The sequence below is a fragment of the Sapajus apella genome, unplaced genomic scaffold (assembly GCF_009761245.1).
Source record: "Sapajus apella isolate SASKATOON/1434 unplaced genomic scaffold, GSC_monkey_1.0 scaffold28, whole genome shotgun sequence".
Lineage (NCBI taxonomy): Eukaryota > Metazoa > Chordata > Mammalia > Primates > Cebidae > Sapajus > Sapajus apella.
Window position 1 is genome coordinate 20902810 of NW_022436968.1, and position 26709 is coordinate 20929518.

The 26709-nt window shown below is 42.6% G+C and overlaps 2 long non-coding RNA genes across 4 annotated transcripts; both read left to right on the forward strand.

The window, feature by feature from the left end:
* The first annotated feature begins 5418 nt into the window (after positions 1-5418).
* Positions 5419-7598, forward strand: LOC116560987. Its single transcript, XR_004273245.1, has 3 exons — positions 5419-6198; positions 6344-6480; positions 6624-7598. It is a non-coding gene; the product is annotated as an uncharacterized LOC116560987 (long non-coding RNA).
* Positions 7599-8971: 1373 nt separating this feature from the next.
* LOC116561154 lies at positions 8972-22031 on the forward strand. Of its 3 annotated transcripts, XR_004273315.1 has the most exons (6): positions 8972-9535; positions 11008-11264; positions 11396-11563; positions 13067-13306; positions 15087-15242; positions 20670-22031. It is a non-coding gene; the product is annotated as an uncharacterized LOC116561154 (long non-coding RNA). The 3 variants fall into 3 exon arrangements; XR_004273313.1 differs by having other exon boundaries at positions 11008-11563; XR_004273314.1 differs by lacking the exon at positions 15087-15242 and having other exon boundaries at positions 11008-11563.
* The last annotated feature ends 4678 nt before the right edge of the window (positions 22032-26709 follow it).

A 26709-nucleotide genomic window follows, 5' to 3' on the forward strand; every position in this document is an offset into this window, starting at 1 on the left:
GATTTTTTTTTTCTTTTTGGCTTGAGAGTTCTAGCATTTTGCTAGAAAGGTAGCACAGAAACAAATAAGAGCAGTGACTCCAGAGACAGAAACCCGGAGTTCCTGTGCAGGGCCAGTCCCTGAACTCCTTGGCCTTTGGTTGCATTAATGAAGGTGGGTGGTGTGGAGGATGTGCTCCATAAACTGGGCACAGCAGCCACACCTAGAGTTGTAGCCTTCTTACTCTCTTGTTGTGGAGCGCCCATGCCAGGAACCAGAGCCAGATACAATTTAATAACTTGAATTTCCTCACTGATGCTTCATAGTAAGAAAGCTTTTTAGAATAGAAACTGAGCCTTCTCCATTTTAAACATAGTTTTAGTCAAATAAATGTGATGAGAGCATAATTGCTACATTGATCTTCTAAATAAGAGCCTGTTATTATAGGGAAAATGTACTGTTTATTGCTTCTTTTCTTTTAGAGATGGGGTCTCACTCTGTTGCCCAGGTTGGAATGCCGGAACATGATCATAGCTCACTGCAGGCTCAAACTCCTGGGCTCAAGTGATCCTCCTGCCTCGGCCTCCCAAAATGTTGGCATTCTAGGTGTGACCTGTTCAGTCTGTCCTGTTTATTGTTTTTTTAAAAAAACCTTTTGACAAAATATTTAATCATATTTGCAAAATAGAAATTATGAGGAAGCTTTTTTTTTTTTTTTTTGATGGATTCTCTGTCACCCAGGCTGAAGTGCAGTGGCACAATTTCGGCTCACTGCAACCTCCGCCTCCTGGGTTCAAGCAATTCTCCTGCCTCAGCTTCCTGAGTAGCTGGGACTACAGGTGCACCCCACCATGCCCAACTAATTTTTGTATTTTTAGTAGAGATGGGGTTTCACCATATTGGCCAGGCTGGTCTCAAACTCCTGACTTTGTGATCCACCTTCCTCAGCCTCCCAAAGTGCTGGGATTACAGGTGTGAGCCACCGTGCCCGGCAACAGGAAGCTTTAAAAGGCATATTTAACACAGAGGTTTTTCTTTTTTTTTCCATTTCTAAAAACTTTTTGTTACAGAAATTTCAAACATATACACAAAAGTAGAGAGAGTAAAATGAGACCTCATGTACCCCATTACCATGTTCAATTATAAACTCTTGGCCAATCTGATTTCCTCTGTTCTCCCCCACACTTGTTCCTCCTACATTATTTTGAAGCAAATCCCAGATATTGTGTAACTTTATCCATAAGTATTTCAATATGTATCTCTAAAAGATAAGAATCCTTTTCCCCCAGCATTTTATTAAGAAAAATTTGAAGCACATAGCAAAGTTGAAAGCCGTATGCCCAACCACCTAGGTTCTGCTGCTAACAGTTTACTATACTTTGTCACCTAGCTATCTGTCTGTCCATCCCTCCTTCTGTAAAGCCACCCTGTTTTGTTTTTGATGCATTTGAAAGCAACTTGCTGTGAAGAAGTAAAAAAAAGTGATATGACAGAGATAGGCTCAAAGGGGCTTGCAATGACCAGACCCCCACCCATCCGTGGTCTCCCCCGAGGCCAGTCACAAGGGCCATCCTGGGGCCTGGCCATCCTGGGCTTGATGCTCTGCTGTCGCCCCCTTGAAAGTTTTCACACTTGTGCTTTTTAACAAGTGGCCTTGACTTTTCATTTGGCACTTTACTTGGTTCTGCCTGGCAGGGGAGAGGGCAGCAGGCGGAGCACCCTGAGCACATGTTGTTGAAATGCAAATCATGCAGTATGGAGTGTCATTTTCTAATGTGGGCGGCCAGTTGGTAAACCATGAACTGGGAGGAGGTTATGGAATTATTTTCTTTGAAGAGTTTTGAAAATAGCATAAAGCCTCACTCTTCTGCTTGGCTTAAGTGTGTGGTTCTGCCAAAAGACAGGGATATGGGCATTCTTCTTGAGGTACCTGCCTGCCTGTCTACAGATCCTTTGTGAAGACAGAACTGCAAGGAATTTGGTGAAGAAACCGTTTCCCCCTTTTTAAAAGGAGTGCATTGAGGTTCATGGAAACTTGGTGAGAAGCTGAAATGATCTCTAGAGACACAGGAGAGTCTCCTGCACATCACCCGCTGCCTGCTCCCTCAGGGCACATGGAGAGCTTGCCAGGGCTGCGTAGATGGCATCCAGGGGTGGCTGAAGGACGGACCCACCCTGCAGACTTAAAAAGGAATTCATGCAGAGGCTGATTCTGTCCTTCGCAAAATGTCTGGGTAGCAAAACTCATCTGGTTTTCTAAAACCACTTGAAAATGGTTGTTTTTGCCATGATGAGGGGCGCTGTATTATATTCCTTCTAGAAACAGAAGTGCTAGGTTGCTTCTGCAGATGGCATTCAAGCAACCAATTGCCTGAGCAATGGATGTGGAGTACATGCTGCTAACTTTAATCCAGAGGATCCAGAGGATCCAGAGGTAAGTTGGAGCCCTGTCTCAGGATGTTGCATTGTCATTGTTTTAAAAACTTTTTTCCCCTGTTGAAAAGGATAGGGAGACATAGAAGAGTGAAGAGACTTTACTTTTTTTTTTTTTTGAGACCGAGTCTCACTCTGTTGCCAGGCTGGAGTGCAATGGCGCGATCTCGGCTCACCGCAACCGCCGCCTCCTGGGTTCAAGTGATTCTCCTGCCTTAGCCTCCTGAGTAGCTGAGACTACAGGCATGCGCGACCATGCTCAGCTAATTTTTTGTATTTTTAGTAGAGATGGGGTTTCACCATGTTGGCCAGGATGGTCTCGATCTCTTGACCTCATGATCCACCTGCCTCAGCCTCCCAAAGTGCTGGGATTACAGGCATGCACCACCGCACCCGGCCATGAAGAGACTTTTGTTAAGTGTGTGCTCGTATGAGGCTAAGATGTTTGGTGGCTGTCCGAACAGATGGTCCCTGAATTTCTTACCCATAGGAATATTTTTCCACATGACAAGTTGTTAGGTGTGCATTATGTGTTCAGATGCTCTTCATAGTTGTGTTTTTCTGGGAGTGGTAGCTGATGTTTTTATTTCTCCCCACCTAAGTGGATGTGAAGACCACAGCATGATGGAAGAAAAATTACTAGACAGAGGTTTAAGGGAAGCAGCTCCAGACAATTATAGAAATCACGTTAGGGAGAAAAAAAATGATGTCTTCACGAAACTCCACCTCTTATCTGGGTGGAGAAACGATTAGAGAACAATACGAGACAGTATATAATCAAGTGCTAAATTGAGTGGTACGGATAATGAGTGCTATACGGATTCAGAAAAAGGAAGCATAAGACTATGGAACAATTCACAGCATTTTGTGCCAACAACCCTACTTCCAGGGAGAGACGCCTGCATTTTCTTTGGGAGTTGATTGTGAGGCTTCTCTGGCCCACTTTGCAGATCTATCATTATTGGGCAAGATCAGGTCTTTTGTATGTTCGATTGCATATTGATCACGATGGAGCCTGGATAAATGGGATGTGGAAACCAGTAACTTGTAGCGAGTCCTCTCTCTGGCCGAGAACTGACAAGATGGCCTCTGCATGACAAGCACTTGCTTCAGTCTCCCTGACAACAATTTCTGCAGAGTTGAAAGCCATTAAGAGGTGGCTCTCTACAGTGATAGCCCACATTTTCCAAGGGATAAATCTTTTCTGCTACAGAGGCTGGCAGCTGAATTTCGGTTCCCCTGGCTCCCCTCTTTCACGCTTTTCCCAGAGCAGCTCAAAGGCTAGCAGTGGCTGCTGGGCATAGTAAATATTTCTCATATGGTGTGAGAAATCTCTCCTGCTTTATAACCAGACATCACCTTCTCATTGTGAAGGGTTAAAAGCAGTCAGGTTGTGAACGTGCGTAGCTTTCAGCTGTTCCCCGGGAAGTGTAATACCCAGAGATTTTGAAAGATCCTGACATTCCCAAAGTTTTGACATGCTTATGTCCTAAACGAGAAATTCTCCATGACATAAATATAGACCATTTTCTCTGACAGATGTAGGTGAGAACAAAAAGTCGGAGGAGAGCTGAACTAGGCTTGGGTAATCAGTTTGAATCTATATTCAATCCAAGCGCCAATCAAAGAATGCTGATGAATTAAGACCTGTTTAGCCCGCCTGCCAGTGAGATTGTTATACTGTACCTCACTGCATGTTGTAGACACAGATTTGGTGGAACACATGTGTCAGCCTGGTGTGCTGGACATGACCTCTGAAGACCCCCTCCCATCACTTTAAAAAAATTTTTGCTTATGAAGTGTAGGGACGGGAGGAACACATGGGTTATTATTATGACCAGATTTTAATATGCTTTTACAAAAATTATCTTTGCAAGGAATTATTTTCCGCTTCAACAGGTAAAAAATGTGGTCGATAAAAGAATATTTCATGTTTATCGTCCACGAAAACAATTTTGTTTTGATATCAGGGCCTGAATTTAGTCACTGAGTGAAATTAGACTGCGAGAGAGCATCTTGCAATTAGGAACTCCTATTCCCACCCATTCTGGCAGCCAAAGTGAAGATCATGAGCTGGCAACTAAAATCATAATGATAGCTAATATTTCTTGAGCCCTTACCATATGCAGATACTTCAGAAAGCCATTTGCATGCCATTTTCTCATAATCCCCAGGACCATTATGCTCCTCATTTTACAGATGCAGAAGTAAGAGACAAAGGATTGTAACTTCCTTCAAGTTGCAATAGCAAGGGAGTAGCAGAGCCTGGCTCCATCCCATGCAATTCGGTGCCAAATCCCCACATTTAGCCATCCCACCGTGCCACACAATGTAGTCGGATTTGGCAGGTTTTGATGTGCTGTGGAAAAATCTCTTGTAAACCTGGACACAGTTGAGATCAGGACAACCAAGTCCAGAAATCCAAGGGCAATATGGAGCTGCATCTGCGAGCGCCACGTTGATTGAGAATGCCCTCTTTTTCTTGAGATGGAAACTGTTAGGGGGTCTGCTTGCCTGGATGGTAAAGAATGCCTGGTCTGAGTTAACTAACTCCCAAGAATTTGAGCAGTGTGCAACCGGCTCAGGTGATTGTCCCTTAAAGTCTTGCCCTTACCACAGGGACAGAACTTAGGTCAAGTTACCTCTCTGTGGGAGAGAAAAGGCAAGGAGAGTTTTTGCAAAGGAGTTGCATAAATATAAGTATGGGCTGGATAACTGCTTCTAATCACTCACTGGGGGCCAGTGAAGTCACTTGTTTGCCCTGTTTACACAGTCAAAAAAGGTTATTCCCAGGCCAGCCGATCAAGGCCTGCCATGTGCTTGAGCAACACCGCCATTATGGTAAAAGTCAGGTTCGCCCGGCTGCTATCTAACTGGCTTACTAAATTTGCATTGGCCTTTCCCACATAGACCTGTAATGCCTCTTCTTCTCTGTAAACATAAGCAGAAACTTTTCATGCTTTTCTTACTCACTAAGCAAAAACCATTAGATCTTGATTTTTCCTGTGGTAGAGGTACCACAGAAATTTCCCTTACAGATTCAGGTGAAAACAGCAGGCATATTATTCAACATATTATATTACTAGAAAGGTTATTGATTTTTATTAGATGCACAGGCTAAGTTCCTTTCAGCCCACATTTATTTCTCTTACAAGACGGGATTTGTTTAGTGTTTACTTTCATGGTCGGTAAAGGTCTTGCAAGGCATGGCATGGAAGTGGTGTGAAATTCACATTCAAAGAACTTGTCTTAACAGTAGTGTGGTCTAGCCTCACCCAGAAAAGATTTAAGATTAACTAGTCTAGGCAGAGTCTTGTAGTAGCTGAAGTGAAAAGCTAGTTTAAAAGAAAGCCAAGGCTCCCTTACAAATGAAGTGGCCAATTAGCTGAGGTGAAAAGGAAAAGTCTTCCTAAGTGTTTTTTTCCACTAACTTATCATTTTCAAGTCATTATCAGGACAAGCAGAAGTTACTCCAGTCTCCTTTTGATGAATAGGAGTTGTCACCGCAATTATTTGGCTTTCTGTGGGTTGCCCAGGATGCTGGAGGGTTCATAGCAGTTTCCATTAGAGCCAGCATCTGATGGAAAACTTCAAGACCAGCTCTAAATCCATTCCTTTCTTTGGGGCCCCACTCATCCTGAATGACAATGAGATGACTTTCCAAACTTGTTAGAGCCATGCTGTCAATAAAAATGTCACCAGTAGGAGAGAACGTCTCATCAAGACTTCAGTGTTGCCTCATTTGTAAAGGGAGTTGCTAGACGCCTTGGAAAAGACACCTGTCAGGTACTGCTTTTCTTTCAAAAAATGAGACTCTCCCTGGGGCATTTTCCAGCTGCTGCCTTTTTACCTCCTTCACTGAAGATTTGCCGAGGAAGCTTCTATTTAGGCCGTAACTCACTCTTATCTGGCTTTGTTTTCCTGTCTCTAGGACAGAAGGGAGTAATCAGCTTGGATCTTGGAGAAATTCCCAGTTAACACCAAAAAGCAATCAACCAATTCAAACTGTTGGTACAGTACAGGAAATGGGGAAGAAGAGTGGTTGACTTTCTTCCTTCATGTTTTGAAGTAAACTCCACTTTTATTTTGCTAATGTATAATCAGATCCTGTGTCCTAAATCTGTGTATTCATTTTGAACTCCTTTTCAGAAGAAAGGAGTTCAGTTCTAGAAACTCCTAGACACTCAATGTCTTTCTCATTTATTTTTCAGTATCTAGAATGAACTAAACCTGTGAAGCATTCAACAAACATTTACTGGATACTGATTAAGTGCAAGACACCTGTGGAGAATTTGAGATGGCTACAATACTTGTACCTACCTTCCATTGAGAAGCGGGATCTTTGCTCCTATCCTTGAATCTGGGCAGGCTTTGGAACTGCTTTGACCAACAGAATATGGCAGAAATGTTGCTGTACCACTTTTGAGGCCCAGACCTCCAAGAAACAAACAACTTGAGGTCTCCAATTTCCTCTCTCAGGATGCTCTCTCTGAGAGCTTCGAGCTGTCATATAAGAAGTCCAACGTTTGTGCCCACCACATTGGCGAGGCCCCGGGCAGGCAATCTAGTCAACAGTCCCAGCTGAGTCCAGGCTTCTAGCCATCCCTGCCAAGGCACCAGACACATGAGTGAGGCCGCCTGGAACCCCCCAGGTGAACCCACAATAGATGAACGTCATCACTGTGTGGAAAGAAGACTCACCCAGCTGAGCCCAGCCCGTATTTCCAATCCACAAAATCATGAGATGTAATGACGGCCATTTGAAGTCACCTAACAATCCCAAGTTAGAGTAAACATTCTGCTAAAATCGGAACGCCAATGTGCTTTGAGAGGCTGAAGTGACAAATGAGCTGGTGTGGGTAAGGTGCACCCCACGGGGTGTGGCGTGCAGTACTCACTCAGCGAGAGGAGCTCTTTTCAGTGTTACTGGAGTGTCCCAATGCTCCTCCTGGCTTTCAGCTTTTGCCTCTTGATTCCTTCTCCACACCCCTGCCAGAACCAACTTCCCCAAGCATAGTCATGTGTGTAATAGCACAGATACCACTCATTGCCCCTCAGCATCAAATCCTGTCTTCTTCCTCAGTAAGAGGGCTTTGAATATTAACTGGGTATATGGAGGCGCGGACTGAAGACTACACTTTCCAGCCTCCCATGCAGCTGGAGGGGACCATACAACCGAGTTTTGGCCAAAGATTTGTATGCAGAAGTGGCTGCCCAACTTCGCGAAGTGTCTCTCAGGGAAGAGCCCTGCCCTTCTTCTTCTTTGTACTACCTGGAATCCCAGTATGTTGCCTAGAGCCCCATCTGCCATCTTAGACAATGCTAACGAAGGCCACATCTTTAGGGCAGCAGGCGTTAAAGCTGGAAGGAGTGTGGGATCCTGGCTCATCTCCGGAACTGTCCGAGCAGCCCTGGATTCTTAGTAGTCCCTAGATTTTTATGGGAGAGATAAAAACTTTGTGGATTTAAGGTCTTCTTAGTTTGGTTTGGCCAAATGCAGCTTTACCTAATTTTAACTAAAATACCTACTAAGTATTAGGTGCAGACTATCCAGATGAGTGCAGTGTGTCTCCTGCTCTTCTGGAGTTCACAGTTAAGAGTGAGGAGAACAATGAAGGGCCATAGAATAGGTGGAACAAATATTTATTTCACATTTTCTGTACCAGGGTTAGTTTTTCATTCTTCATCTCACTTTGTCTTCACAATGGTCCTGGGAAACAATGACGGTTCAATCCATTTTATAGAAGCAGAAGAAGACTCAGAAAGTTGAGGCCATTTGCTTAGGGTCATGCTAGGAAGAGGCGAAGTCCAAGTCTACACCTTTCCCTTCTGGATCCCAGCTGTTTCCTATTCCTGCCGCATCACATCACAATCATCACAATAAGAAGGATGCTGCTGAGGTCCAACTAAGGGGGTGACTTTTACCCTGGACTTTGAAAAATTAGTGGATGTTTGAAAAACACAGAATGAAGGAACAGGAATTCCAGAAGGAAAGAACTGTGTGAGCAGAAGTGTCATAGCATGGGCGTGGCATGTTGGGTCATGGCACATGGTATGGAAGGCAGCCCAGGGGAGGCACAGGGAGGGGGCTGGAAAACTGGGCGGGGTCTGAGTACGAAGGCTCTGAACTTGTACTGTCTGCTTTAGTACCAGGCTTCCCATTTTCTTTCTCTCTCTCTCTTTCCCTCCCTCCCTCTTCCCGCTCGCTCACCTGCTTTCTCTCTCTTCTTTCTTTCTCTTTCTTTTTTCTTTCTCTCTTTCTTTCTTTTTTGTTTCTTTCCTCTCTTTTCTTTCTCTCTTTCTCACTCTTTCTCTTTTTCTTCCTTTTCTTTGAGGCAGAGTCACACTCTGTCATCGAGGCTGCAGTGCAGTGGTGCAATCTTGGCTCACTGCAGCCTGCACCTTCCAGGCCCAAGGGATTCTCTCACCTCAGCCTCCCAAGTAGCTGGAGCTACAGGTGCACACCACCACGCCGTGCTAGTTTTTGTATTTTTAGTAGAGATGGGGTTTTGTTATGTTGCCCAGGCTGGTCTCAAGCTACTGGGGCTCAAGTGATCTACCTGCCTCAGCAAAAGTGCTGGGATTACAGGCGTGAGCCACGGCGTTGGCCACTTTCCTTCTTTCATGTTGTTGTGCATGCTCTTTCCTCTGCGAGCCTCCTTTTTCTCACGTATAAAGTGAAATTCATCTATCAATTAGGGTACTTACTGCTGGTACTATAGCCAACTCCTCCCAAATCCTGTTTCCTTAACACAATAGGGATTTGTTTCCTAAAGTTGTCAGGGGGAGCAGGGCTGTGTGTGTGGTAAGGGAGGAAGTCTACTGTTAGCAGTGCCTTAGGGTTCCCGGGTACATTTCATTTGTGGTGAGGCAATATTGCAAGGTCTACTTGTAATTCTCTGGTGCTGGATTCTTTGCATTAGGTTGGCTGGTAGTAATGAGGAAAAGTGGAGGATCACATAGCATTTGCTGACAAGGCTTGAGAGTGGCATCTTTCACTACTGTCCGTATCCCGTTGACCAGATTAACATGGCTACAGCCCAGGACAAGGAAGAAAAATAGTGGACTTAGGGGAATCTAGCCAGTCTTGGCCACATTGCCCAAACTTTTTCACGGGAGTGAGGTAAGCATCTAATGAAATAATATGTATAAAAGTACTCTATAAAACCCTTGGGGTATAATTTACATTCATGTTTATATCCCTTCGTGTTCACATGTCCAAATACTATCCATTTTTTAAATGTTGCCTTCTCCATGAAGCCACCTGCTTTCTTTCCAAACCTCACTAGTTGAAGGTTATCTCTGTCTTTTAAATTTTCACCGTGCTATTTGAATCTTTCTAATTTGCTTTAACTTTTTTTTGTTGAGACAGGGTCTTACTCTGTCACTCAGGCTGGAGCGCAGTGGCGTCATCACAATCATAGCTCACTGCACGTCAGTCTTATCCTCTGGGGCTCAAACAATCCTCCCACCTCAGCCTCCTGAGTAGCTGGGACCATAGGTGTGCATCCCCATACCCAGCTAATTTTTTGATTTTTTTTTTGTGATGATGAGGTCTTGCTGTGTTACCCAGACTCAAGTGATCCTCCCCCATCAGCCTCCCAAATGGCTGGAATTACAGGCATGAACCACCACACCTGGCCTCATTTTTAAAAATAATCTCCAAAGAGTCTGGCACAGTGTCTTGCATATATAGCATGCAAGTTTTAAATAACTGATTATATTTCAACCTCTAGGGTAAATGGCATATTTTCCTGAAACATACTTGAGTCTCTCTTATAATTTTTTTCTCACAATTTATTTTATAAAGTTGACATAATGTTGAACCAAAAATGGAGACCCAAATTACACACATTGACCATAGGCATTGGCTGGTTTGGTATGTATCTAGCCAGAGAAAAGGTATGAACTAGAAGGCAGTGATCCCATGATCAACACACCCGTGAGCAATCACCTCTCATTTGGCTTCATCTTCTTAAAACCAGTCTCCTGGCCCCTTGAAGGCAGAAGTGCTTGCAGTAAAAACATCAGAGAGGTCTTTGGAAACAGTGGCAATGGGGTTCTTTTGCCTTCCTTGAGCTCCTTAGGTGGTAAAAAGATGACACTGTCAGAGGGAAATCTTCATCTTTCCTGTTGATCAATGATTGATGTCTAATACTGCTTGTTCATGAATATTCATGGTGAAAAAACCCACCTTCCACTTATACAGAGGCTCGGTTGAATATTTTTCTGGCCTTAAGAAAACCAACATAGTCTGTGAAAGATAAAGTAAATTGGTGACTTTTCAGTTTCCAAAAGAATTCTCTACTTTACCAAGTGATTCATAATATATTCCCTTAAATAACAAGATCCTCTATTGTACTTAGTGTATGACTCTCTTTACAAAGACTTAGTTAACATACAGGATGTTGAGAAATCTTTATAAAATAAACTCTCAAACTTAATGGGGAACCGATTATCTTTTACCTAATGGGGGTACTGGTTGGGTTTTGGATGGCAGCAGTCTGGCTTGAAGTAGTCCACCTCTAATGCTTCATGGTTTTAAATAAAATCACTGGCTTCACTTACTTTTTTTCCATTTTATTTTTCCATTAGGAAAGAACATGGCTCGGATGGATGTGCCAGAGCAAATGCACCAGGAAATCCTGAGCAGGGTGCAATCAGTCACTATTAATGCTCACAAGTACCAAAGCTACTTGGAGAAATACAGCTACTTATGGATGGACGATAAAATTGAATTCATGAAGCAGTTCCTTCTCCATGAGCGATTTCTTAGTGCTGAGGAACTAGAATTGCAGGCGGACTATGAGTGTCAGAACTCCACACTGCAGTTAGCACACTTTACAGAACAGGTATTGAATTTCAGCTGAGTCTAGCATCATCTTTTTCAATTCCCAGGACAGCTGTTAAATATAAAATATTTTGAGACATAAAGCCCTAGCCTCTGAGAGATCTTTCCTTTTCTCCCCCCGTTTTCTTTAAGATCAACATCTATGAAATGTTATGCGAAGGAGTTGATAACTTTAAAAATCAGAAGATATTTAGTGGCTAGCTTCAAGCTGATATTAAACCTTTTAAAACTCAATGATGAATGTTACAAAAAATGGGATTTGATGTTTAAGGAGCAGCTGCTTAAACATGTAACCTGTAGGTAGAGTAATTTGAATCTGATTGTGAAAGGAAATTAAAATAACACAAATCATTTGATGAAACTATCCTTATAGAATTCTAATTTGACTCAAATAATAAGTATTTTAATGGTTCTCCTATGTGCTTATTTTTAATCTCGTCTTCTGTTAAGTTACAAGAGAGTTGCTTTCATGCATGTGAAATGCAATTCTCTTCTTGTAAAAACTTGACACAATGCTTATCCATTTGATTTGATTGCATTTGCGTGTTCATTAATATAATTGAAACATGTAGCTTCCCCCAAGTTTTCACAGGCTCATCCCTAATTAACTGTTGGCAGTTGCTCACACTGCATGTTAGTATAACTGAGTTAGGGCAATGTGTTGATGAAATAGGAAAAGACTGAGCAGAGGACATGAAGTGGGAATTCAGCTCAGTGAGTGCTGACTGGGGGACTGTGGGCAGCTGGGCAATGCCGGGCAATAGCCCTAAAATCTCTCCTATTTTAACTGCTTTACTAAAGCATCCAGAAGAGATTTATATGGGCATAAGTGTTAGGGACTCAAGAAAGAGAGGTTATCTCCAGGAGATAGTAGGTATTACTTTCCCCCAACTGGACGCTGAACCACAAGTCAAAGGAGACTCATGGTCTTCTAAGTGTGTTCCGTGTATTTACAGGGTATCTTAAAAAGATTAAGATTTAATAGAACAGACTGTGAACTTGGAAGGAGAAAATAGAGGTTCTAATCCTTGCCCAGCCACTTTTGAGCACTGTGATCTTGCATGAGTGAGTTAACCTGAGTGCATTTCTTCATGGTGCTCTTGTGGGGGTCTAAAGGTAATAGGCAGGCAGGCTGCCTTGATGTAGTCAATTGGCATATGCTTGCTGAAATATGAGGCTTTTAACCTTTTTTAATCAAAGGTAGGAAATGAAATGCACAAAGGAGGTGGTCAATAAAATAAACAAAGGAGATTTAAATGGAAATAACTCTTCAAATTAAGTGTTTGAAGTCTTATTTTGTGTCCTTTATGCAGATTAATGTGAGGCTACCTGACCAAAAGAATTAAGAAGGCTCTACCTTTATTATTTATTTATTTTTTGAGATGGAGACTTGCTCTGACACCCAGACTGGAGGGCAGTGGCACAATCTCAGCTCACTGCAGCCTACACCTCCCGAGTTCAAGCGATTCTCCTGCCTCAGCCTCTTGAGTAGCTGGAATTATAGGCACCTGCCACCATGCCCGGCCAATTTTGTTGTTGTTGTATTTTTAGTAGAGACAGGATTTCACTGTGTTGGCCAGGGTGGTCTCAAACTTCTGCCCACCTCGACCTCCCAAGGCGCTGGGATTACAGGTGTGAGCCACTGTGCCAGGCCCTTACCCTTATTTTGACTTTTGTATTATTCTCATTTCCTTGTATGATAGAATTGTTAACTGGCTATATTAATAAAATCAATGAAACAAATTCATACCAATTTGAGAAATTTTCATTTTAAAACTCTAATTTTATTTTCATGACATCAAGTGAAAAGAATTTGGTGGGCAAACGTGGCAGGCACCCATTTCTGGTAACAGCTGGATTCCTTTTCATCACATAGTGCAGCACCGCCCGATCATGTGCTTACATTCTTTTGAGAGGGTCCCATTTAAACAAGTAATGAAACCGAGATCTCTCAAGTCTCATCCATGCAGAAGAGCTCTCTTCCAGGGCTTCTGGTGAAAGCAGGTGCAATCAGAGGAACCATAAATCACAGTGATTCTGCAGGTGAGGAGGAAATGACGCTGTGTGGCAGGACGGGGCCTGCTCCAGGAAAATCGTTAGGATCACAAATGCAGTTTCCTCCATGAAAACTGCCTTCTCCTAAACAGTAACTACATTCTTATGTGGATCTGAAATTGTTGAAAATCTATATTGGAAGCAGCAGAGATCTTTGGCATAGCTCTGCTCTCTAAGGAGGGCTTGCCACCCTTTGTGAAAAGCCAAGGCTAGGCTGGGTGCAGGGGCTCACACCTGTAATCCCAGTACTTTGGGAGGCAGAGGTGGGTGGATCACTTGAGTCCAGGAGCTCAAGACCAGCCGGGGCAACATAGCAAGACACCATCTTTATAAAAAAATTTAAAAATTGGCCAGCTATGGTGGCACACACCTGTAGACCCAGCCTGATACACAGGAGGTTGAGGCTACAGTGAGCTCTGATTGCACCCCTGCATTCCAGCCTCGGTGACAGAGTGAGACTCTGTCTCAAAGGAAACAAAGAAGAAAGAAAGAAACGCCAGGGCTAAAAAAGCTGAGCTTTCTGTCATGTGCTGTCACCTCGACCTGGAAAATGCCACTAGACTACTGTCTTCTTCACTCAGATAAGTTATAGATTAAAAAGAAAGAAGACTTGAATTCAACTAAGTGACCTATTGTGCATCCATACAACACTAAGTGATCAACTTGACTGTTTCGTATTTTACCTGCTTTGGTACCATGCAGACACAGCATAAATTAGGTAATTCTTCTCTATCTGCTTAAGTATATCACAAATAACAAAGAAATCTCTTGTGTTTACAATCAGCTACTATCTTTAATTTAGAGATACGTTTTAAGACCTGCATCTGAACTGTGGCACAAGGCATTTGATGGAAGTCAGAGGAACAAGAAAAATAGCTTGAGCTTGGGAAGGAGTCACACTGAGTTGGAGGGGAGATGTGGGTACTTACACACGTATTTTCTGAAATATCAAACAGCAAAACATTCACTGTTGGCCCCTCTAACTACTCTTATATTAACTGTTTCATGTAAACTACATTGAATTAAATATGTATTCTGGGAGGCTGAGGTGGTGGATCACCTGAGTTTGAGACCAGCCTGACCAATATAGTGAAACCCTGTCTCTACTAAAAATACAAAAATTAGCTGGACGTGGTAGCATGTGCCTGTAGTCCCAGCTACTTGGGAGGCTGAGACAGGAGAATTGCTTGAACCAGGGAGGTGTAGGTTTCTGTGAGCTGAGATCATACCACTGCACTCCAGCCTGGGCAACAGAGTGAGACATTGTCTCAAAAAAAAAAAAAATTTACTGTGGAAAAAAATGCCCAGAGGAAGGCAAAAGTTAATAGTAGACAAAAAATAGGAATTAAAACTCAGTTCTTTTTTTTTTTGAAACAAGGTCTCACTTTGTTGCCCTGGCAGGAGTGCAGTGGCACAATCTCAGCTCAATCAATCTCAGCAATCTCTGCACAATCTCACTGCAAGCTCTGCCTCCCAGATTCAAGAGATGCTCCTGTCTCAGCCTCCTACGTTGCTGGAATGATGGGCATGTTCCACCATGCCTGGCTAATTTTTATATTCTTAGTGGAGGCAAGGTTTTGTCATGTAGGCTAGGCTGGTCTCAAACTCCTGACCTCAAGTGATCCACTTGCCTTGGCCTCCCCATATGCTGGAATTACAGGCATGAGCCACTGCACCTGACCCTCAATCTCAGTTCTTGAATCTGGAGATTATTTATAAGAACTGAATATTTTTTCTTTCTGTTTTTTATTTTATGTTACTTGTCAAGTTTGCTGGCCTCAGATTCACAGGAGCAGAAGCTGTGCAATTATGGAAACTAAAATTGCTAGTTTTTAAGTATTGCTTCACATGAGATTAAGAATGCAAATAAGTTCTGATTACCAAGAAATGGAACCATAAAGAAGACTTATAGTGGGGAGAAAAGGTGAAGATAGAAACCATAGCCCTTTGGTATCCGAAATTTTAACTAAGCTGATGTAGAATGCTGAGGGATGTGCGTCAACCTGAGTGGGCTAAGGGATGCCCAGATGGCTGGTGAAGCATTATTTTTGGGTATGCCTCTGAGGGTGTTTCCAGAAGAGATTTGCATTTGAATCAGTGGGCTGAATAGAAAGATCTGTCTCACTCAAAGTGAATGGGTACCTTCCAATTGGCTGAGAGCCCAGATAGACCAAAAAGAAAGGAAAGGCAAATTTACTTTCCTGGAGTTGGAACATTTGTCTTCTTCTGTCCTTGGACATCAGAACCCCAGGTTGTCCATCTTTGGGACTCTGGGACTTGCACCAGGAGCACCCCCAGGTTCTCAGGTTTTCAGCCTCAGACCAACACCATTGGCTTCCTTGATTCTCAGGCCGTTGCACTGGGACTGGGCTCCACTGCCAGCTTTCCTGCTTCTCCAGTTCGCAGACAGCCTGTCATGGGACTTCTTAGTCCCATAACCACATGAGCTAATCTTCTAATAGCTCTCCTCTGTGTGTATTTATGTATTTATCATCTATCTACCCATCCTTCCTATTGGTTCTCTTTCTCTTTCCTTGACTAATACACATGGGAAAGAAAGGAATTAAATAGTTCAGTAAAAAAATAGAAACTAAGACTGCTCATTCAAGAAGAAGTTGTGCTGATTGTTTGAAGGAATTCCAGCAGGAAAATGTGGATGGGAGAAGCCATTGCCAAAGCGACATGGAAGGTGCTATGATCTGAATATATTTGTATCTCTCCAGGCTGGGTGTGGTGGCTTATGCCTGTAATCTCAGCACTTTGGGTGGCTGAGGTGGGTAGATAATCTGAGGTCGGGAATTTGAGACCAGCCTAGCCAACATAGTGAAACCCCTTCTCTACTAAAGATACAAAATTAGCCAGGTGTGGTGGTGAGCACCTGTAATCCTAGCTACTTGGCAGGCTGAGGCAGGAGAATAGCTTGAACCCAGGAAGCACAGGTTGCAGTGAGCTGAGATTGTGCCATTACACTCTAGCCTGGCTGATAGAGTGAAACTGTCTCAAAAAAAAAAAAAACTCCCCAAAATTAATGTGTTGAAATCTTAACCCTCAAGGTGATAGTATTAGGAGGTGGGATCTTTGGAAGCTAAGGTCATGAGAATGATGCCCTCAAGAATGGGATTAGCGCCATTATAAAAGAGGCCCCAGAGAGTGACCTCACGTCTTTTACTATGTGAGGACACAGGCAAAGGCATCTATATGAACCAGGAAATGGTCCACACCAGACACAAATCTGTTGGTGCCTTGATCTTGGACTTTCCAGGAACTTTAAGGAATAAGTATCTGTCGCTTATAAGCCATGGGGATGCAGTTTATGGTATTTTGTTGTGAGAGCCTGAATGAACTAAGACAGATGTGGGATTATCTTCAACTGCAGATCTCAATCTCTCTGCAGGGTCCCACGCCTCCTGCGGGTGGTAGGAAAGTGATGGGTGTGTGGGGCTTCCATTGGTCCTAAGAGGGAGCGCTGCATTCACATGGATCAGTCTGAAGATAACTGGAGCATCTGCATCTCAGCCCAGTGAAGGCTTAGCAATGTGAGGAAATAATGTAAATTATTTGGAAAATAATAGAGTGGTGGGTGTAAGAAGAGGTAACAGGTCACCTTCAGGAGAAAGAGCTTTTTAGCCTTCTGGCCCTGGGCTGGGAGGGCCATGCACAGATTCTGAAGGCAGAGAAATGATTTGTGAGCTTGACATTCCAACCACTTGTTTTCACATGGGTTAGAAATAAAAAGCACTGTTCTGGGAACATAGATGTTGGAGTTGGAAAGATCTGGTGTTGAAACTCAGTTAACTATAACCTCAAGTAAATTTCCATCTCTGACTTTTAGGTTTTGCTTTGGAAAGTGAGAACATGAATAGGGCCAAATTATGTGCTTTATATACATTATCCCTTCGGCTACTGAGTGGCTTAAAAGAGATAAGGTATATAAAGCTCCTAGTTTGGTGCCCAAGGGTAGCTATTAGCAAAATATAATAGTGAAATAGTAAAAGCTTTATTCTTGCTCTGACATGATTCTGCTAACCACCAGCTGTGGGCCCTTGAGGACTAGGTTTGCAGTGGGAAGGGGAGGAAGGAGATTAAGGGCTTAGGGTTTTTTTTGTTGTTGTTGTTTCTTTTGTTTTTAAGATGGGGCTCACTCTGTTGCCTAGGCTGGAGGGCAGTGGTGCAGACATGACTCACTGCTGCCGCAACCTCCTGGGCTGAAACAGTCCTCCCACCTCAGCCTTCCAAGTAGCTGGGACCACAGGTGTGCACTACCATGCCCAGCTATTTTTTTCTAAATTTTTTGTAGAGATGAAGTTTCACTAGGCTGGTCTTGAACTCCTGGGCTCAAGTGATCCTGCCACCTCGGCCTCCCAATGTGTTGGGATTATGGGCCTGAGTCACTGAGCCTGGCCGAGGGCTCAGTTTTAAATCTATTAGATCCATCATCTGTCACTGGATCACCCAGTGGCCTCTTAATTGATTTCTATTTCTTGGGCCTGATCCTTCATGGGGCTGCCAGAGTGTTCTACACAAAATGCAAAAGAAGTTTCTACTTGCATTAGTTTGCTCTTGTATTGCTATAAGAAACTGCCTGAGACTGGGTAATCTATGAAGAAAAGAGATTGAATTGACTCCCAGTACCACAGGCTATACAGGAAGCACAGCTGGGGAGGCCTCCGGAAACTTACAATCACGGTGGGAGATGAAGGGAAAGCAGGCACATCTTCACATGGCCCAGCAGGGGACAGAGAGAGAAGAGGAAGGTGCCACACATCTTTAAACAACCAGGTCTCATGAGAACTCACACAATCACGAGAACAGCAAGGGGGAAATCTGTCCCCATGAGCCAATCGCCTGCCACCAGCCTCTCCTCCCACACTGGGGATTACAATTAGACATGAGATTTGGGCGGGGACACAAATCCAAACCATATAACCTGTTTTCTGCATAACATCTTGCAGTGGCTCTTTTATCTGCAGGGTAAAGTTTAATGGTATGGGATTTGAGGGTCTATCTCCTGTTTGCGGCTCTCATTTTGCTGCACTCTGCTTTGCCCTGATACAGATCTACTAGTAACTAACTGGCCCCAGCATGGGAGGGTCTCTCCTCTTTGCCTTTGCTGTGTTGCACTCTTTGCTAATAATGCTCTTCCCCTGTATATTTCCTGAGCCTGGTGTCTTAGTCATTGTTTTGTCTCCAGCAACTAGGATAGTGAGCTCACTAAAATTCTCACTGGGATTTTCTGGGGAGGAGGTTATAATCACAGTTACTCCCATTTCATAGATAAAGAAATTGAGGTTCAGAAAAGTAAACTGATTTGGACGGAACCAAAATTGATTATCCCAAGGTGACAAAGTTGAACACCGCTCTGTAATGCCCCAAAGTCATTTTGTTTTTCTACACCCTCCAGAATGACTTCTGTTTATGCCCAGAGCCAGGTCTGCCAGGCTTCCCTTTTCCCAGCTGCCACTTAACTGCCCTGTCCACGCTTATGAATGTCTCACAATTGAGATTCTTCCTGTGAAGGATTCTTTTGAGTTATCAGGTAAACTCTGGTGTAGGGGTATGGCCATCCATCACGTTTCTAGCTACATGAAGAAGCAAAAAAATCCACAGAAAAGTACACAACTTTCTTTCCTACAGAAAGGATTTTGGTCTTCATAATTTCTTTTAAAATTATCTGGCAAGCCATCCTTTTTTACCATTAAAAAATACATGAACACAATACAGAAAATCTGGAAAATAAGAGAAAAATGTCACTGTGATATTATTATATATATTTCTTTTTGTCCATGGTTCCTAGCTCATAACTCCTATAACCCTTGTTACAGTCGTTTATAATACTGGGGCTCTTTAGGCCTCAGAAGCAGGCTTCAGGAAACAGAATCCCTTTCTCTTTGATCTTCTCCTGCCTTCCTTTCACCTGCCCAAGGCAGGACTCTAATCTGATTGTGAGTCGTAAGACCCTCCTTCCAGAGAGGGTCCTGCCCCATATCCTAGAGGAAGGAATGCTACACATAGAGGCCAAGAAAAGTCTGAACAGACAAGGCCTGCTGGATTTACATCATGTGCTTTTTCATATTTCTACACAGGTGTCAATCATGCCTGTGTAATGAAACGTCCATAAAAACCCAAGAAGACAGAGTTTGGGAGCGTCTGGATAACCGACCATGTGGAGGTTCCCGGAGCATGGCGCGAGCAGGGTGCGCACAGAAGCTCCACACCCCTCCTCCCATGCCTCACCCTGTTCACCTCTTCATCTGTATCCTTTGTAATACTCCCTATATTAAACCAGTAAAGCTGTTTCCTTCAGTTCTAAGCTGCTCCAGCAAATTAATCAAACCGAAAGAGGGGATCATGGGAGCCCCAACTTGAAGCTGGTTTGTCTTGGGGACAGAGCCCTCAACCTGTGGGATCTAACACTATCTCCAAGTGGGAGTGTCGAAATTGAATGGGAGGATACCCAGCTGTGTCTGCTGCTTGGTGTGTGGGGAAACCCCCCCTGACATTTGGTCACCGAAGTCTTTTTCCGTGTTGATGATTATTGCGGTGGTGGTGTGAGAGCAGAGGAAAAACACGGTTCAGAGTTTTCCCAAAACAGTCACCTACTGGAACATGAAAAGAGGTTTTTTTACATATTTCTTTCCACCTTTGTCATATTATATTTATTTTTACAAGGTTAGATTGCATGTGCAGTAATCAAACTCTTTTACTTAATATTGCAGTAGAAACATTTTCTGTTTCTTTATAGTCTTTATATTTATAATTTAAAATCTTTGCATTATATTCCAGCCCGTGACTGGACCAAAATTTAGATGAGTTTGCATGAGGTTGTTGAGAGTTTTTTACTATTAGCATCAAATGTTAGGTATAGTTTCCGATGTATGCTATTTTTCACTGTTTCTTTCTTTCTCTCTGTCTGCCTTTGAAAAATAAAAGGGAGGTCTCCCTCTGTTGCCCAGGCTGGAATGCAGTGGTGCAATGCTAACTCACTGCAGCCCAGATCTGCTGGGCTCAAGTCATCCTCCTGCCTCAGTCTCCTGAGTGTCTAGAACTGCAGGCATGCACCACCATGCCCGGTTAACTTTTAAAATTTTTATTGTAGAAACAGGGGTTTCACTATGTTGCCCAGGCTGGTCTTTACCTCCTGACTTCAAGTGATCCTCCTGCCTTGGCCTCTCAAAGTGCTGAGATTACAGGCATGAGCCACAGTGCCAGGCCAACTGTTTCTTTTTGAACGATTTCCTTAGGATAAATTCCAGGAACTCAGATGGATTATACTTTTTTGCCAGTATAATATACGATGTGAAAAAGCATTTCAAGAGAGCTGCTCCAACTGAGAGGCTTTTCTGTTTTTCAGGGCTATCTACAGGGGATGTACTGGACCCCATCGGGACATTTCAAAGGTAGTTAGAAAACTGCTTCTCTGGCGCCTTGCAGGAGAACTTAAGTGTCCAGAACAGAAGCCTTCCAAGGGAGGGTGGGGCCACTTCCACAACCTGCTCCTTCTTCTTAGCTTCAAAAGCAACCTAAAATGCAAATACATATATAAAGTTAAGGTTGTGAAGGAACTTTCTTTTTTGGCAGATGCGTGTCCTTTTTTCTCGTCCCAAATTAAAATGAGCTGGAAGAGTACTTACTGCTTGTTCAGATGTGTAAGAAGACAGCTCGCTCCACTAAAGATTAATGTGTGTTAAATGCTTGCTCCAGAATGTCAGTAACACTGAAATTTGAGGCTTTTGTCTGTCACTTCTAGCCTGTAGCATGATTAGAAAAAGCAATGTAGGTACAATAATAGCAATGAACATTGAAGGAGTGCCTGCGATCTCATCTTCATGGAAGCCCTATTGTTATCATCAGTCCCATTTTATAGATGAGGAAACTGAGTTTTGGAGCTGTTCAATGTCTTAGCCACAGGCTCTCACAGTCAGGAAGCAGCAGAACAGGGAGCTGAGGAATCCAGCTACTGCAGAGACCACAGAAGGGGAAATCTTTGTACCATTGTATTAATAGTGCTGTTGACATGATTTTATCTGGAACTTCAGAATTTTTATCAAGTGATTCTTAAATAACATTTAATTAGAGACCAGTTATAAAATGTGACTCCCCAGAGTAAAATCTGAGGTTTAGGCTTCACTTTCATCACCGAGACTAAGGGAGGGTGAAGCTACAATACTTATGTCAGGAATCTGGAGTTTTTCTCGAGCTTAGCTTCTGAGAAATTTGCAGACTTGTAAGAGATAAAAACAAGGGATCTTTCAAAGTAGGATTGCTCACTTTTTCATTTCCATCTTTCAAATAGTCTCATACTTCCCAAGACAAATGGACTTTACTATGAAAATATGTTCTGTTAAGATGCAATTGGAAGTCAGATTTCACGTCTCCTCATTTATGAATGCATTGTCAACGAATTGCTTGTATTTATTCAGCTTGTGCAAATAAAAGTCAAATAAGGCTCAGAAATAGGTTTCTTGGCAATCTGACTTTCTGAGACAGAGAGTTTAGTAAGAAATTATGGATACATTCTCCTTAGTTAAAATGGAGTCAAACAAAGGGATCTGGGGAAACTTTGGGGGTGATGAATATGTTCATTATCTTGGTTGGAATGCTGGTTTCGTATCTTACATTTTATTAAATTGTACATTTAAAATAAGTGCAGTTTATTCTATGTCTCTTATACCTCAACAAAGAATGAAACTAATAAAGGCAAAAATAGAATAAAGCTATGTGTCCAATTTTTTGTTAAATAAACTGGCTTTGTTATTCCTGTATTATAAAAAGCTCATCCCAAAATGGCTAAAAAAGAATCTATTAGAAAACTTAACTCACCTTGAATAAACCTTACTATCAACTAGGGGTAATACAACAGAACTTGAGATTTGTACAAAATTTTGTTGAAATTGAGGAAGTGCAAGGGAAATAGACAGATGTGTGCCTCTAGATCGAAGGCCTGATTTCAAGCAAATTTGGTTCCTGGCTGCTACTGACTCACACCTGACCTTGTAAAAGGTACGTGAAATCAGAATGAAGCAGAGATGCTGTAAAATCAGCAATAGATTCATGGAGTTATGGAAAAGGGAGGGATATAGAAGGTCATGTTTCTTATTTCCCTGGCCTCTGAGAAGGCATATATCTTTTGTGGCTAAATGTTCTGTTTATATTCTCATCCTTAGGCTAAACATTTCACTGAGTTCTTCTAAACTGATGAAAAGCATTGGCACACACACACATTATTTGGTGAAGCTGGTTTTCTAATGCAGGAAGCAAGAGCTGTGAATAGACAGCGTTCCGTGGCGCACAAACACCCTTTCCTCTGCGGCAAGTGGCTAACCCAAGGCAAGGGCATCTTATTTCCCAGGGATGAGAAAAGCAACAAAAATATAAGTGATAAATTTCCTAAAATGTGTGCTAAGCTGTTAGTAATTCTTTATCTTGATATAACTATCTTATCACTATCTTATATTCCTTAGGATAGAGACCTTTCGGTTCTACTCCTCAATCTCAGAAAAGAGGATCTATCTGAATTTGGAGAAAGGGGAAAAAAAGAACAAATATTTCTGTGTACCTTTTATAGGTGATCTCCTGATTTTAATACAGCTTAAGTCACAAAGAAGACACCACAGTAACCATCAGAGCCCAAGCCATGCTTAGCCATTTTGTGATGACAGAATCAAATAATTCATCTTTTTTATACCTAGACTAACACAAGATGAGCTGCCACTGGCTTCCTTTCCAGAAGGGAATCTCCCTCAGAGTATCCTCTCAGTAATCACTGTGAATTGCCAGGAACCTGGTCCCCTGATGACCATACCGAGTGTCCCTGGGAACCAATCCCTTGATTCATTTTTCTGTGTAGCCTTTTTATCCCAAAGGCTAAGCATACTACCGGTGACCTGCACGACAGCCACTCTGATGGATCCTCGTCCAGCACTCCACCTACCCTGGGGAGGGTCTCCTGAGTACCTCAGGTTGGGCAATGGTTTTTGGCTCTTTCACTGACGGGTTGGGGTAACACACAACAGAGTGGGTCACAGCTGACACTAGAATGGGCCACTCTGAAAGCTTACGAGCCAAAATCTTCTCTCATAACCCTCGCAGGTTTCCCAATGGCAGAAGCAACTCAACCCCTTCTGCCAATGGGCATTCCCAGGCACTTAGAACTAGAGTCCAATTAATTTGCAGTCCCAGGGAAGACCTGTCCTTTCCTCCTCCAATATCCGTCCATTCATTTTCTGCCTCTGTGTGACAGACAGTGGTGATGGATCTGTTCCCTTCAGAGGGGATCGCCAATGGCCCAGATACAGTTCACCGTACAGTTCTCTACATTCAGCTTGTTCAGCCTTGGATAACGCCCTGTCACAGACACCATTCATCCAGTCCAGCGTGGGGTGGTACTGAGGCTAGCCCAGGGGCCTCACTGTGTCCCCAAAGTCAGGGGAACAGGGGATCTGGCGTGCAAGCCCCTGATAGCTCAGCCTCAAGTCTCAGCTTCCCTAAGGAACATAACTGGACACAGAAGACACAAATGTGTCCCAGGCTCGAGGTAGTCTAAACCTGGGCATAGGAGGATAGCCCTGCTGAGACTCCATAGCAACTGACACTATGAATAGGATACTCAACCTCTCAGTCTGAAGTCTGGGTTTTTGGGTTTCTATTCTACTTCAGAGTCTTCCTGAGAACAATGGGGCTACTTAGGCGTAATATATGCATGACTAAAGACTCATTAAAGTGGTCCCTTTAGTTTGCCACTCACAGAAACGCAAGTTATTACCTTAAAAAAAGTAAGGTTGGGCTGCACTTAGATTATGGCCGCTTAATTAGTACCTCATAATCAGGGCTGCTTTGACGCTAATAAAAACCCGAAGGGTTCATCCCACTTGGAAGTGATTCTGAAGATACAGACTGCAGTCTGAGCCTGCCCTCACAGAGGGAATCTGTGTCAGAATCTCCGTCTCTCTTTTTTTGGCAAAGTTTCTTCAAATTTGGGATTATTTATACTCTTCAATATATTTAAGAAGAGAAAATGTGTACAAAAAAGATAAACTGAAAACATCAAGATAATCCATTCCAATGGAAACAAAGCATGTTATTTTCATCACCCTGAGTTGGCTTTGAAAGCAGGTGAGCTAGCCTGCAATTTCCAATTGTTGTGTTTGCCTGGGAATGTGATTTTGAATGGTGGGGTAAAACATCTGAAGGAAATGAAGAGAGCTTAGGTTGGTGCAGTGATCAGAAATCATGATGGAATGACTGGCTTTCATGGATGTGTGATTGGATACAGCAAATTTGTATGTCTAAAGAATTAAGCATTAAATTTGGCAAGCATACTTTGTTTCTATGTTGAAGCACAGACTCCCAGAGACATGAAAGGAATGTGCTTTCAGGGATAACAAAGAATATTTTGATTCCTCTAGGAAAAGAACTTTCTGTACCTTCAGTGTCGTGGAAAAGGGAAGTGGTTACAATCAGTGGTATAGCAATAAGAACCTACTGAAATGGAAGAGGGAGAGGTCCTCGAAGAATATTAATTTGCCAAGGACACTCTTCTCCCAGCATTTACCAGCATTCATCAAAGACCTATCATCACTCATGCATATAATATAGGATAGGCTTAGAAAACATTTCAGGCTATTGATTCTAAGTTAAATGCAGTCCCAGTCTTTAGAGCCATTGAGAATCTTAAAATGTCCACAGAATTTCCGGAAATGGGAGATGATGGCAACTTTTCAAACTCACCGTATTGTATAAAATCCCCCGTTTCAGCTTATCTGGAAAACTCCCTGAAAAGGAAAAGTTATGATGGGAGTGTAACCACCCAATAGGCTCACCTTGCCCACTGCCTAGACAGAGTTGACTTATCGAGACAGGGAATTGCAATAGAGAAAGAGTAATTGATGCAGAACCAGCTGTGCGGGAGACCGGAGTTTTATTATTACCCAAATCAGTTACCCTGAGCATCCAGGGATCAGAGTTTTTAAGGATAACTTGGTGGGTACGGGTCAGTGAATCCGGAGTACTGATCTGTTGGGTGGGGATGAAATCATAGAGATTTGAAGCTATCTTTTTTCCTCGAGTCAGTTCCTGGGTGGGGGCCACAAGATCAGATGAACCAGCTTATTGATCTGTGGGGTGCCAGCTGATCCATAAAGTGCAGAGTCTGCAAAATATCTCAAGCACTGATCTTAGGTTTCAAGATAGTGATGTAATCCCAAGGAGAAATTTGAAGAGGTTCGGAATCTTGTAGCCTCCAGCTGCATGAGTCCTAAGCCATAATTTCTAATCTTGTGGCTAATTTGTTAGTCCTACAAAGGCAGTTTAGTCCCCAAGCGAGAAAGGGGTTTGTTTTGAGAAAGGGCTGTTATCACTTTGTTTTTAACTATAAATGAAGTTCCTCCCAAAGTGAGTTCAGCCTGTGTCCAAGAATGAACAAGGAGAGCTTGGTGGTTAGAAGCAAGGTGGAGTTGGTTAGGTCTGATGTCTTTCACTGTCTCAGATATTTATTTTGCAATGGTGGTTTCAGGAGTTTGATATCTGGGTTTGTTTTTACATTCTAAATGCATGTTTGTAAAATCATTTGTATTATGTAAACATTTGTTTTAACGTGTTTGTGTTTCTTCGTTTCATGATCACTTTGATATTTTTATTATTCAAAGGCATTTGGGGAATACAAATGCCTTTGGATTTTTAACATTGTATGTATAGGACACAAGGCTCTAAATTATCTGTGTAGTTTAGAGTTTACATAGTACCAAGCTTTTAACAGATGTGACCTCATTTAAATCTCAGGACAGAGCTGGAGGAAGGTAAAGAGGAAACCAGGTCCAGTAATTTGCCTGCAGTTCCCCAGCTGGTTAAGACTAAGCATGAATATTTAAACATAGGTTTGTCTGGCTCCCAAATCTGTGCTCTTTCCTTGCCAAGAAAGCTGCCTTCTAGGACTTACATGGTTAAAAGAAAAACAAACAGTTTCTGACTTTCAGCTCAAGTGACTTTCCTAATACACACACACACGCACACAAACACACACACACACACCCTGGCCTCCTGCACACATTCAGTCTAACTCCTATGTCTTGAAAACTTTCCCTAATTTAAATCTTGATTATTTAATTTGAATTATTTGGGAATCACAAAGTGCTTCAAGATTTTTCTAATTAGAAAATATTCCCAGGGAGCAAAGTAACATGGAAAACGAAACAATGTGCTTTAGAGAAAGAGTACATTAAAGTTTAAATAGGAGACGGTCAAATCAAAGTCTGATAATCACTAAATTAAGCATTTAATTCCACCAATACCTCCCAAATACTTACTATGTGCCAGGTCTAATACTTGTTGAAAAGCAGATTTCTAGAGTGCCTCAGTTCCTCTTTAAATCTTTAAAAGTTGGCAGAGTGAAAACA